At 44.3% G+C, this 14,867-nt stretch overlaps 1 protein-coding gene and 1 pseudogene across 3 annotated transcripts in view; one reads left to right on the top strand and one right to left on the bottom strand.

Annotated features, from left to right (window-relative positions):
• sbf1 (SET binding factor 1) overlaps positions 1-14,867 on the bottom strand; it is a 163,625-nt gene that overhangs the window by 95,323 nt on the left and 53,435 nt on the right. The window lies entirely within an intron of this gene.
• On the top strand, positions 8,337-8,516 carry LOC139279084 (U2 spliceosomal RNA; annotated as a pseudogene).

The raw sequence follows: 14,867 nt of genomic DNA, 5'->3' as shown, positions 1-14,867 counted from the left end.
TTGTCCATGTTTGGACCAAGGCTGTAATGAGGTCTGGAACCAAGTGGTCCTGGCGGAATCCAAACTGAGCATCGGTGAGCAGGTTACTGCTGAGTAAGTGCCGTTTAATAGCTCTATGACACCTTCCATCACTTTGCTGATGATTGAGAGTAGCAATTGGCCGGATTGGATTTGTCCTGTTTTTTGTGGGCAGGGCATACCTGGACAGTTTTCCACATTGTCGGGTAGATGCCAGTGTTGTTGTACTGGAACAGGTTGGTTAAAGGCGCAGCTAGTTTTGGAGCACAAGTCTTCAGCATGACAGCCAGGATTTAATGGGGCCCATAGCCTTTGCTATATCCAGTGCACTTAGCCTCACGTGGAGTGAATTGAATTGACTGAAGACTGGCTTCTCTGATGATGGGAATCTCAGGAGGAGGCTGTGATGAATCATCCACTCAGCATTGCTGGCTGAAGATGGCTGCAAATGCTTCAGCTTTGTCTTTTGCACTTGTGTTGTAGGCTTCAAGGATGGAGATATTCATGGAGCCCCCCTCCTCCCGTTAATTATTTAATTGTCCACCACCATTCACGACTGGATGTGGCAGGACCGCAGAACTTTGATCTGATCCCTTGATTGTGGGATTGCTTGGTTCTGTCTATAGCATGCTGCTTCTGCTGCTTTAACATGCATGGACTCCTGTGTTGCAGCTTCCCCAGGTTGGCACCTCATTTTTAGGTATGCCTGGTGCTACTCCTGGCATGCACTTCTGCACTCCTCTTTGAACCAGGGTTGGTCCCCTGGCTTGATGGTAACAAATAAAGTGAGGGATATGCCAGGCCATGAGGTTACAGATTGTGGTGGAATACAATTCTGCTGCTGCTGATGGTCCACAGCTCATGATATCCAATTTTGAGCTGCTAGATCTGTTCTGAATCTATCCAATTTACCACGGTGGTAGTGCCACACAACACAATAGAGGGCGTTAAGGACTTCGGTCTCTGCTACCAAAACTGTCATGTACAGATGCATCTGCAACAGGAAGATTGGAGAGGACAAGGTCAAATAGGTTTTTCCCCCGTGTTGGTTCTCTCACCACCTGCTGCAGGCTCAATCTGGCAGTTACGTCCTTCAGGGCTCAGCCAGCTCAGTCAGTAGTGGTGCTACCGAGCAACTTGGTGATGGTCATTGAAGTCCCTCACTCAGAGTACGTTCTGTACCCTTGCTACCCCCAGTGCTTCTTCTCGATGATGTTCTACATGGAGAAGTACTGATTCATCAGCTGAGGGAAGGCAGTAGGTGGTAATCAGCAGGAGGTTACCTTGCCCATGCTTGACCTGAAGCCATAAGACTTCATGGGGTCCGGAGACAAAGTTGAGGACTCTCAGGGCCACTCCCTCCCGACTGTATACCATGGTGCCGCCACCTCTGGTGGGTCTATATGTGCCATTGTAAATAGTTTCTCTTTATTTACTCTTATCTAAACCCTTCATGATTTTAAACACCTCCATTAAATCTTCTCTTGGCCTTCTTTGCTTTAAGGAGAACAATCCGTTTCCCCAGTCTATCCACATAACTGCAACCTTCATCCCTGGAACCATCCTAGTAAATCTCTTCTGTACCCTTTCAAAAGCCTTCACGTCCTTCCTAAAATGTAGCGCCCAGAATTGGTCACAATACTCCAGCTGGGGCCGAGTTAGTGTTTTATACACGTTCAGCATAACTTCCTGGCTTTTGTACTCTATGCCTCTATTTATAATGCCCAGGATCTCATAAATTTTATGAACTGCTTTATTAATCTGTTCTGCCACCTTCAAAGATTTGTACAGAAACACTCCCAGGTCTCGCTGTTCTTGCACCCTCTTTAAAATTGTACCAATTGTATCAAAACACTAGGTTTTGTCATCAGCTTGTTATCCAATTTAGACAGGAAGGATCAGATGGCCTTGCTAACTCCCAAACTTGAGTCATTACACCAAGATGGTTTAACTTGTGTTAAATTTCACTGACTAAAGTGAATAAAACATGCTGCTCTGTGCTGAATTTCTGATCATTTAACTATACCAAAGGTAACTTCATTTAAGGATGCACACAACACTGGCACAAGCTGCTTGTGAAAATGCAGTCTGGCCTTGGCAATAGTTACCAAACATGACCGCTACTCTCTCTCAGCATCATGTTCCTGAACTCCCACAACAGCAATTCAGTGCCATCAGGCTGAGGCCAATGAACCCCAGGTTTACCAGGCAAATCAAGATCCAGACTCAATCATGCTGCACCATCAAACAGCCCTGTCTTCCGCGATAAAAACAAAACACATTCGATTTCTCCAAGATAATAAAATCAGACACAATTTCCCAACTTCTATCCTTCAAGTATCTAGAAGTGCTCCATTGAAATGCCCTCTATAATACAGGGCATTAATAGAACACATTCTGAACAGGTGGTTCCATTTACTCAAAAAAAAGGTTCCATAAAAATGACGTGCCCCCTCCCATTTCAACAACAGCTTATATAGTGCCTAGAATGTAGTAAAATGCGCCAAGGCGCTTCACAGGAGCGTTATAAAAATCTGTCACCGAGCCACATAAGGAGATATTAGGTCAGATGACCAAAAGCTTGGTCAAAGAGGTAGGCTTTAAGAAGTGTCTTAAAGGAGGAGAGGTGTAGAGAAGCGGAGAGGCTTACAGAGATAATTCCAGAACTTAGGGCCTAAGCAGCTGAAGGCACGCCCGCCAAAAGTGGAGCAATTAAAATAGGGTACGCACAAGAGGCCAGAACTGGAAGTGCGCAGAGATCGCGGGAGGGTTGTAGGGCTGGAGGTGGTACAGAGATACAGATGGATTTGAAAACAAGGATGAAAATTGAGGCATTTCTGGACCAGGAGTCAATGGAGTCTAACCACTAGAATGACCATCTGTAAAAGAAAAACACCTGCTCCAGAGAATTCAGATAAATGCAAACACAATGATTAATTTAATTTGATTTTTATTGATGTTAGAGACTTTGAGGACGCTCAGTTCCGAACAGTGCAAGAGACAGGTTCACCATCTGAAAGCATTGTTAACCCAGATGCTCGAGCTGGATGCTGGCAGAGGGTCTGAAACCAGAGGGGCTGGCAGCTCAGCCACATTCTGTTCTTAACACACTTTCCATCGGGGTCATTGGACAGTGAACAGGAGCCGAGAACCTCCCCGATTTAACCCTTCCCGGGTCCGAACCCCTCCCTAGCTAATGAGCATTCTTATCCCACTGTTGCCCCAGCTGAGATCAGTTAACTGCACAGAATGTGAATCAAATCCAATTCTATTCATCTTGTTTGTTATTTAAAAGAAGTGCAGATGGTAAAGACGGTCAAATGGAACGGACTACGGTAATACTTTGTTCAATGCTACTTGAGGGCCAATAGTTTTTATACAACATTTTGTAAACATGGAAAAAGAAAGCTTTGGTGCTTTAAAATCTGCATTAAATCCCAGGCATAGCAGAAATCTTCACTGTGAAGGGACAGGGCGCTTTTTGATCAAACACAAATTTTAAGTCTCTGGCCAGCTCATACTCGACTGACTGCCTCAGTTGATGCTTGTGCGTGAGATTAACTAGATAGGCTCATGTTTTAGCACATTTGGGGAGATCCTAACAATGGATTATTTTAACAAGTTCCTATTGCAAGTTCTGAATAACAGAAACCTTGCTGCCTCTCTCACCTATACTCCATGCTCACTTTTATTTCAGAGTTGCTTCGAGTTACCAAGCCAACGTGCTGGAAACCAGGACCAGGTGTGATACATTTAATGATATAGGAACAGAAGGCCATTCAGCTTCTCGATTATGCTCTGCCATTCAATTAGATCATGGTTGATCTGCACCTCAGCTCCATTTACCCACCTTCTCTCCATATCCCTGGATACCCTTACCTAATAAAATATCTACTGATCTCAGTCTTGAAAATTGCAATTGACCTCCAGCATCCACAGCCTTTTGGGAGACAGAGTTCCAGATTTCCACTACCCTGTGTGTGGAAAAACTGTTTCCGAATTTCATTCCTGAGTGTCCTTGCTCTAATTTTAAGATTGTGCCCCCTTGTTCTAGATTCACCCACCAGAGGAAATAGTTTCTATTTACTCCATCAAATCCTTTTAACATTTTAAACATTTCGATTAGATCACCCCTCAATCTTCTATACCCGAGAGAATACAAACCAAGTTTATGCAGGCTGTCCTCATAGTTTACCCCTCTAAACCCCATTCCAGTGAATCTGTGCTGCCATTTGCTTTATTTCAGATATGACAGCAGCCTGACTAATTCTGACATTTTAAAATATAAAAATTAAGCCTTCCAACCACTGTCATGGCCCAGAAGTGCCCAAGTTGATCGGTGCACATGAGGTGAGTGGGTGAAAAGAGGAGTCAATGCAATTTAACAGCAGAAAACACCAATAACCTGCCACATTAACTAGTTTAATATCTTCAACACACCAGGCTAGAGCAGCTGGGTCTGAAATGACGGCTAATTGTTCAGTGACAAATCTCAGTAACTGGTGACCATGTTTGTCTTTGTTAACCTTTAAATAACTTTAAAGTGCTACCCAAAAGAGTAACTCAGCACTAATAACCATTGACACAACTTAATCCTGCACAAAGGAACAGTAAACGATTGCAGGGCCAGAAACAGACAACAAACAAGTAAATCAGATATCAGAAGAACACATCAGATATAAGCACTCAGGAGTACCAATGCAAAATGGCCGACTTTTTAATATTTAAACTATAGGGCACAGTTTAGTTGGGGAGGTACACACCAAAAATGACTTGGTTTTTTTCTCTATTTTCTCTGACTAGCTGTATATTTTCAGCTTTTATTTCAGATTTCCAGCATATGCAGTTTTTTCTTTGTTTTGTTTTGGGGGTGTTTGCTAATCCCTCTCCGCATGCTCCTGACAGCACCACGGTTTCACAGGCCTCCAATATTTTCTTTATATGGTCCATTTTCATGTATGAATCTAGAGAATTTAACTGTGCTGGGCACTGCAGTGGAGTCTGATCATATCCTGGAGGGATCGGTATGGGGGTGGGGGGTGCAGTATTGAGCGCTTTCATCTTCCTATTGTATATTTGGTGGAAGGTGCTGCTCATGCAGAATTGAACGTTGGATGTTGGACGAGCAGTCTAATAGCAGATGCAGGAGGGGTTGAGAGTTGTACCGAAGAACCACAGAAGTTTACAGCACAGGAGGCAGCCATTTGGGCCCAATGTGTCTGTGCCAGCTCTAAGTTACAGCAATTCAAAACAAATGATAAAACTAACCCCTATGGTTGCAGGGTGGAGCGAGGCATCACCAACATGTACGTGGAGCTGACCCATTTCTCGGGCTGATGTTGCCAAGGGGCAGTATGCAGACGAGGGAAAGGAGGGGGCCACGGTTGGATTCCTTGAGGAATTCGTGTGGTGACAGTGCGGGGTGGGAAACATCATCAGCGCTGGAGAGGCTCTGCCCACAACGGGACAGGCAAGGTAATCTTGTAGAGCTGGACAATGGAGGAGAGGCGTTGGAGGAGGATGTGTGGCCACACATTTCAAAGACAAAAAACAGGTCATAAAGGCTGAGACAGGTTATTGTACAGTGATCACAATCACAGAGATTTTTGCTTGTGACTTTGATCAGGGTCATTTTGGTACGGTGGGAAGGCTGAAACCCGAGTGGAAAGATATGGGAAGGAACAACACCTTAAAAGACTTGCGAGGAAAGTTAAGTTGGTGATGGGGTGGAAGTGAGCTAGGACAGAGTTGAGAGTGAGTTTTTTAAGAAGCTGATGATGGCAGTTTTGAAGACTGGTGACAGTTTCAGACAGTGCCTGAGGAAAGGGAACCATTTAAAATATCAGCTCGCATGGGGGCTAGGAATGGAAGTTGGGTGGTCAGGAATTTAGTGGAGTGGAGTCGAGGGAGCATGACAAGATATCCCATCAAACATCTGGAGTTCAATGATTGTAGGCACTGAGCCTTGGATATATATCATAGGCGGTCCCTCGAACAAGGATGACTTGCTTCCACGAGTTCACAGATGTTTTAATGAAGGACCCGATATTCCGGTCCTGAACTCCAGTTAAAAGGGTGGAAGACACCCGTGCGTGAATTTTTTTAAAAACATGTGGTGACCATTGCTCATCAGCCACCACACGGGCTTGACAGAGCTAGGCTTTCATCCAGTGGCAAGGGTTAACCAGGATGACTGGAGACCTGCTCTGCTGCATGGACCTAGTGCACACACACATCGCAGTGTGGGCAGGCCCCGTGCTGCCCCTGGGCCCTCGGCTCTTCTGGGCCCCGTACCCTCATTTGCCGCAGCTCCGCCATGATCTCCCGCCGCTCCTCTGCCACAAATATTCACCGCACCTCTGCCACGATCTCTCACCGCTCCTCTGCCACAAAACACTCGCCGCACCTCCACCACATCTCCACACCAAACATTCGCCGAACCTCCGCCACGATCACACACCGAATCTCAGCCACGATCCCTCAACACTCCTCCACCTCGATCACTCGCTGCCACGATCTTCCCACTCCTCTGCTTTATCAGAGCCCCGCCGATGCTCCCGCCCACGCTCCAAACAACGACCTGGGTCCTGATGAAGTCACCCACTTGTGTCAGCTCGCGTTGGAAGTTATACTGGTATGCTCCAGGTGTTCTCTCGCAGGTCGGTTGGGGGGGGGGGGGCCACAATGTTGCAGGGCCCGACGCTCCAGCTCTTTTATGGCCCGACCTGCGGAGGTGTTCTCTCTGGATATATATATATATGCACATTTTGTCATATCTCAGCAACTACTAATGCCTTTCTGCAGCCATCATTCCCAAATCTCAGTTTCCTCATGGGCTATGTAACCAACATCTACTTTTAACCTTGTGGGAGGACCTACATAGGGGGATTTCCAATGTGTCAGCCACCTTGATAGCCCTCAAAGACCAATGCCAGGCTTACACTGGTACTTTAATCCAGGTCCTCATGGGGCTTTGGCAAATGGGTCTCCATCAGGGGTCAAGGTTGTAAAGGGCATATAAAATGACAGAGTGAAAGGATAATTGTGGGGCCGATTAGGCACAAAAAAGGAAATCTTGTGAAGGCAGATGGCACAAGTAAGGTACTGAATGAGTTCTTCACATCTGTCTTCACAAAAGAGGAAGTTAATGTCACAGTAGAAGAGGAGGGAGTAAAGATATTAAATAGGATAAAAATAGATAGAAAGGAGGTGCTAAATAGGTTGGCGTTACACAAAATTAACAAGTCAGTCGATCCAGATAGGATGCATCCAGGTTGCCGAGGAAAGCGGGGGTGAAGATAGCAGAAGCTCGGACCACAATTTTTTAATCCTCCTTGGATATTGGAGTGGTGGCAGAGGACTGGAGGACTGCAAATGTTACACCCCTGTATAAAACAAAAAGAGGGGGATAAACCTGGTGACTACAGGCCAATCAGTCTAATATCAATAGTGGAACATTACTAGAGACCATTGTGAAGAAAGCATATGGGATACTTGGCTTTATAAATAGGGACATTGAATAAAAACAAGTCAGTCATGCCTAAACCTTTAGAAATCACTGGTTAGGCCTCAGCTGGAGTATTGTGTACAATTCTGGGCACCCCATTTTACAAAGGATACCAAAGCCCTGGAGAGGGTAGAGGAGCTTTACCAGGAGGAGGGAATTCAGTTATGTGGGGAGATTGGAGAAACTGGGATTGTTCCCCTTCAAGCAGAGAAGGTTAAGGAGAGACCTAATGGAGGTATTCAAAATGAGGGGTTTTGATAGAGCAAGTAGGGAGAAACTATTTTCTCTGACAAGTGGGTCAGTAACCAGGTCACAAATTTAAAAGAATTGGCCAAAGAACTGGAGGGGTAATGAGGAGAAACATCTTCACACAGAGGGTTAAGATCTGGAACACACTACCTGAAAGGTTGGTGGAAATCAGATTCCACAGGAACTTTAAAAAGGCAATTGGATATTTACTTGACAGGACTAATTTGCAAGGCTATGGGGAAAAAGCAAGGGTGTGGGACTAAATTGAACAGTTCGTTCAAAGAGCTGGCAAAGGTGTGAGGGGCCAGATAGCATCCTTCTGTGCTGTAAGATTCCATTTAGCCATATTTGAATAGAGCCATTTATATTTCCCCTTTCCTCAGCATTGCCCACTACAAATCTCCCAGCATGTGGGAGACTCAAAGGGAGGCAGGGGACTTCTGCAGAGTAACCTCTCTAACCCAACACTTCTGTACAAGAAGCTATCTAACAGTTTGCCTCGCATCAGCAAAGCACATTCAAGATTCACATTCTAATGCCTGCCCTGACCCGAGATCTTGTGTTAGCTGGTCAGCTGCACTGGGGTCAGATCAAGTGTAGTATCTGTTCTTATCAGTTTAATATCCCCTATGGGGACATGATATTGAATTGATTTTTGGACAGGGAGCTGGATCAGGGGCATGCCCCGTCCACTCCATGCACCGACCTGGTATTGCATATTTCCAGGAACGGTGCAACTTCGCCTCTCGGCCTTTTGGCCTAAGATCAAACACATTGGCGCAAAGTGATCTTTGGCGTTAGAGTTGATCTGGAACGAAATTGGATTAAAAAAAAAATCACACAGACACACCAGAAAAGTCATCTGGAGCTGGTGTATTGGTTGCTACAACGTCTCGTATGATAAGGAGAGCCATCCCAGGCTCTGAAGTTGTCTGTAAGGCAATGCCAAACGAGTTGTATAATTCTAACTGTGCAGTGGTTTCAGGCTTCCTGTCTCTGCTTACGCAGAAAGTCACGCAGTGTTTGACAATTAGCATCACGGTACATTCTACTACAGCTCAAGTCACCACCACCTCCTTCGCATTACCATAACCAGGCTGGCTACAACACCCACTACTTGTTAAAACAAGAAATAATGACTCTGAACAGCCACTCAACCTGTCCAGTGCACCTCAATATTTAAGCAACTTTACTGACCAGATTTCAACTTCCTCTGCATCAATTACATATTCCCTTCTGAATCACAAATCTGTCTACTTTTTTTTTTACAATTTGCTCTCAAAGCAATGACTTTGGGGTATTCGTTCAAAGGTGCCGGTCACATTAGCACATGCCACAGCTATGCCAACTGTGGGGAGTGTCACAGCCCAGCTGCATCAGAGACCTTGGCTGATATTGGCTGACCTTGGCAGAGACCTCTTAACCCAGGGGTGCTCAGTCCAACTGTAGCTCACTGACTGCTGCCTTGACTTCAATCAGCTAAGTTCCCCACAGACTTGGAATCAAACATGGCACCTTCTGGTCTATCTGGCTTAGTACGACATGCTTTTACACATCAACTACAGACCATCAGGGATCAGGGCAAACTCCTCTTTTAAGGCCCAAATGGAACCTGTGTTATTGTGCTAGTATGTTCCATAATTTAGTAAGTGGTTAAAGGAGGCATACAGGAACTACTTTATGTAAAAGCACTCCCATCTGTACATCAAGAAACAAATAGACAATTGCCTACATTACAGGCAATCTTTGTCTTACTGATTTCTCCTGCCTCCAGAGACCAGCATGACAGATCTCTGCTTTAGTCAGAGCAAGACTCCAATGACAAAAGAATGATAGAATTAGGTTAAAGGTACACCAGGGAGTGATTCCATAAAGTAACCCAGACGCCAGGCCCAGGTACTAAATACCAGTTTAAAGTCATTCATTCTGTCCTCATTTAATTTTATATTATTTATAATTAAGCAGCAAAACTTACAGCAATTTGGGAAGCAGAAAAGTGAAGGTGGTTGGCCGAGGATTTTCTCTGCAGTGCAGACTGGGAATTGGGAGATACAAAATGGAGACTATGGTGTCAGCACTGGCACGGGACAAGTTTACATTAAAATTGTGAACACAGGAATCTATAATGAGAAAAATTGTAAAAAGAGACAAACAACAGGAAGTAAGTTTTGTAGACAGGAACTGTAGGCAGACACAAGATATTTAACATTTATACGGAAAGTACTCCTACTAGTTATAGAGTACAGAATACTTTCTACATTCTCATGAGCCTCTCTGCTCAATTTGAATAGCCCCACTATCTCAAGTCTCATCTCAATTAGTTCCCCATCACCAATATCATCCTGGTGGTGAATCCATGCTGCAATAAATCAATGGCAATGAAGGAGATGCAAATCAATAAAGATTAGAAGGCTGATCAGACTGCGTATCGCTCAGAATCAGATGGACAACAGGCAATGCTTCCAGTTGTTACCATGAGGAACACATTTTGGAGGTGGAATAAGGAAAACAGAATCAGGGAACACGAAAGGCCCTGATCTAACTGAACTATAAACACACACTTAACCTGCACCCAACCAGCATGGATTTTTTTTAAAGTGCCATAACACATCTCAGCAAAGTCTCAAAGCACATCGATGAATTACTATGACGTTAAATGACTTACATAGGCAAATACCAAAAGTTATTTGTGCGCAAGATCTCATCGAGAGTATACTGATACATGGCAAGTTGATCTGTTTACAACTTTTAACAGTGACCTGAACAGGCAAATGAGGCACCAGTTTAATGTCTCATCCAAGTACAACACCTCCACCATGCCACCGTCGGCCCACACACGGTTCGTGTCGCGGTCAGTCTATATTTATATGCTCAGGTTTTGAAATGGAACGTGAACGTACAATGCTCTGACTCAAAATGATTTGATCTACCTTATGAGGCAAGCTATCCTGTGGGAGAGACCTGCTGCCCTCAGGTGAAAACGAACTGGAAACAGAAAGTAAAGTGGAGACAGATGTTTGAAATGTTGTACAAGCCACTGCAGCTCCAGATACAGGTGATTACAATCAAACCAAAGGGCCGCCTGGGGAACATTTGATCTATTGCTCCTGAACAGTTAGGCCCTGATGTGCCTGCAGATAAACAGTCAGAAATATCTTCGAGCACTCTCAGTGCAGTTCACAACACAATGGTCCGCTCAGGTTTTGAGGAAACACAGCAGCATTCAATTGAGCTGTGACGTCCAAGTGTACACGGCAGAGAGCAATTATTCATCTGCCTATTCGCAGGTCCAAAACCTGGGACTAGCACACATTTCTTGTTACACAGGAGAAGAACAGAAGGTTGACATTAATCCACTTCAGAACACATCACAAAAACACAAGAGAAACAAGATCCTTTCTAGTGCACTGCACTGGGAGAGGCAGAATTGGGCACTTCCTGTACCAGGAGAGCCCAGGACTCTTCTTTCTTATTTCCTCCTCCTCTTTCTTCCTTCCTTCCTTCCCTTACACAACAACCCCCCCCCCCCCAACCACCATCACTCGCGGGACACCCAAGCCACCGATCCACAACCCACAGATTTATTTCTTACTCGCTGTTTTATCCCGTTTGAATTTTATACCTCTGGACGTTCAGAAAAATCTGTTATCTCATTGGTTGGCAAATCCTAAATCGGACCACAAGATCACAGCTTGAGATACATTTTAATTAATGGAAACAATGATTTAAACTTTGTATCTGGCCTGCAAGCCCCCACAAAAACAACAAGCAGAGACCTGGGAGAGGCTGTCAATGTGGGTGGAGAAAGATCCGAAGTAGAGAAATTAACCTTTTTTTTAAAAAAAAGGGTAGAATGAATCTAATAAAACCTGCATCGCTTTCAATCAAACCACCCACAGATATGAGAGAATGTGACAGGCTGAAAGACAGTATTCAACACAATGAAACTGCGTAAGTAAACAGCAGTCTGTGATTAGGAGCATTTCCCACGTGTACAGTCTCGGGCACACAGTGCAGATTCACCACAGGCCCAGCCAGTCATAGCTGCATTGCAGCAAACCTGGCTATTTTAAGCACCCGTACAAGCTCACCACGCTGCTGTTGACTGAAAACTAACCAGTTCACGGTTCTAATGAAGCCAGCTGTCAAAATCTGTTTTTATTTATCTGACCCAGTATCTATATATAAAAATCCCGGTATTCATCTGGCACCAAGAGTAGATTCCACTTCATTTACAGAATGCAGTGCAGGTAGGAATTGTTACTGACATAGAACAGTGCAAAGCTGACACACACTGGCAGCAGGAAGAGCAAGCACGCTGTGGGGAAACACCTGGCTCTGCTCTCTGCTGCCTCACAGCCAGCCTATTGTAGCATATAAGAGCATGACATTCCCTGACACAGTCTCCCTGTCCCAGTGATCAAATATAGTTGAATTTTTTTTTAAATACAAAGTAACACCCGAGATAACCAAGGGATACAGAATGCAAACAACTGCTCAGAATTGAGAGACTCCTTGCTTAGCTTAATCAGTTATGATGGGATACTGCATCCTATTTTGTGCAACTGACCATGTATTGTTTGTGCGACACAGCTTTAAGAAAATTCCTATTTTCCAGATCCCGGAGACTGGGTACCCACCCAAAGAGAGGGGGAAAGTGTCTACTGGACCATACCTGGTGCCTGCTGAAGAATGGTCCCCATTGTGAAGTTAACTGTACCCACTCAGGAAGTACAAATTCCTCACTCAACCCTAGATAAACAGGAGATAGAGACACCGAGTCACTACACCCCAAATAAACAGAGGTAGACCAAGTTAATCTGCCCTGGATAAACAGAGGTAGACCAAGTTAATCTGCCCTGGATAAACAGAGGTAGACCAAATTAATCTGCCCCAGATAAACAGAGGGAGACCGAGTCACTCAGACATCCTGAAAAGGGTAGTCATCCCTGGTTTCATGGTCATTTTGAAGATTGCTTCAACTTTAATTGCTGTCTTTTTGCTGAAAACATTTACCAAATTGGATTGAATTTAAAAAGATCAGTATATCTACGCCAGGGAACAGTTTAATGATAATTCCATGCTGCACTGAAATTATTTCTCCAATGGTGCATTTTTTAAAGTGAAGAGTTTTGCATGCTCCAGAAAAGGCAGGCCACATGGCCTCCTTCCGTGCTTTAAACATCTACAGTTCTATGGAGAAACCTAATCTTCAAACTCCTCAGTAAGCACAACTAGGAAAGCAAAGCTAGTAACTGAGAAGGACTATGCTTCCAGGTCACAACTGCACATATCCACTGGGTGATTTCAAATCCTATTGTTACTACTTCCTGCCCTGTCCCATTGCTCTCAGTCATTGCTCTGTCCCACAAACTCGTCTGCAAACACACATCTTCTCTTGCCCCGACACTATATTTACCAAGCACCACAATGAGCAATTGGTGCCAAGCTCTGACCTTTATAGTCATTTTCAGAAACTGCCACTTCATCAGTGAGGCTTCCTGTCACGTTCAGAGTCTCTCGACTCCAAACAGCCAGTAAACACAGTCCAAAGTAAAATGATGCAGAATTCAGTATTGTACCTAAACTGTACTCTCCAATGCACCACAGTGAAACCTCAGTTATTTATCACAGCGAGGGCATCGCTGGACAATAATAAAACTTAACAGATAACTGCAAGTCCCTCTGTATTTTGTAGTTCAAGGCGGTGGCTCACCACCACCTTCTCAGGGCAATTCGGGATGGGCAATAAATGCAGCCCTGCCAGTAACACCACATCCCAAGAATGAATGAAGAAATCCACTCCAATGCTTCTCTGCCCAACTCTCCTTTCTGAGAAAAGGACATTTTCTAGAAAATACTTTCAGCATGTTGAAATTAAACATTCTGGTTCTTAAAAGTTCTAACATACTCTGCTTCTCGCTAAATGATGCATCACCCCCAGCAAAATTCTTCCAGCTAAAGTTGGTGATTTTTAACCTATAAAGAGAATGAAATTTTATTGCCAACAAAATTGTTCTTCGCAGTACGTTTAAACAGTAGGGCTGGAGCAGCACTGTGGAACACACACAACAGAATTTCCGATCTGACCACAACACTTCAAGATGCACGGATTTACTAAAACAGCTTGCATTTTATTCCTAAGTTACCTCACACTGCTCGGCCTACTCTGCTGTATTGGTTTATCTTTCAAGCTGTCACTCAGCTTAGACCAGATTCCTGTCTGGCTGGAGGACGTAATCCTGCTCGCAGTCCTGTTGACAGCTCTAAATAAAAGTATACTTGACATCACTGCATCTCAGTAACTGAAGTGGGTGGAGGATTCCTCCCCTCCAGATATGATCCCGCAGGTTTTGGCAGCATTGTTGATACTTGAACCTAAAGGGCATCAGAGTTACGCCTATCCTCAACTGACTTCCACAGAAATGCATCCTGTCCAATCAACTTCAGTGTTCCCAGGTCTGCCTGAGCATCTTTGAAATTCAAGTTAAAAGCTGGAGTCTGTTCAGCCCTGAATTTGTTTTAGTGGTTTTCAGGATGTGGGGGGTACAGGCAAGGCCAAGATTATCACTCCCCTCCCGTTCCCCCGAGGTGGTAGTGGGATGGTGTTGCTTTTACTACAGGTTGCTTTGTTCGGCTACTTCAGAGGGCATCAAGTGTCAATCATCACTCTGATAATCTTAACTCCTACGTTGCTCCAGACTGTCCTGAAAACTAGTGCCTAAATAATAGCGTAAAGTCGATTTCTGGCGCAAAATTTGGAGGAATGTCAGGTGCAAGTGAGTTGTGCCGGTTTTCACAGTATTCAAATTGCCTCGGTCTTTTACGCTGATTCCACAAAGCCTCTGCAAAAAGTCTCTTTTTTTAAAGCAATATTTTTAAATTTTCTCTTCACTGAGATCTACAATGTATTTCCTGTATCTTTGAAGACATCTTTAAGACATCAGAATAATTTCCATTTTAATTGTAAAACTTCCACAATTGCATTTCCTCAAACATGCTGTGCCTAATATGTATAACTGGTGGTATGATGGCTTCAAACTTTAATCTCCAGCAATGGAGAGGGGCATAAAGGAATGAGAACATAGGAAAT

Source organism: Pristiophorus japonicus, chromosome 13, assembly GCF_044704955.1.
Source record: "Pristiophorus japonicus isolate sPriJap1 chromosome 13, sPriJap1.hap1, whole genome shotgun sequence".
Lineage (NCBI taxonomy): Eukaryota > Metazoa > Chordata > Chondrichthyes > Pristiophoridae > Pristiophorus > Pristiophorus japonicus.
Note: the sequence above shows the minus strand (reverse complement) of the source record. Positions and strands in the feature narration are given on the sequence as shown.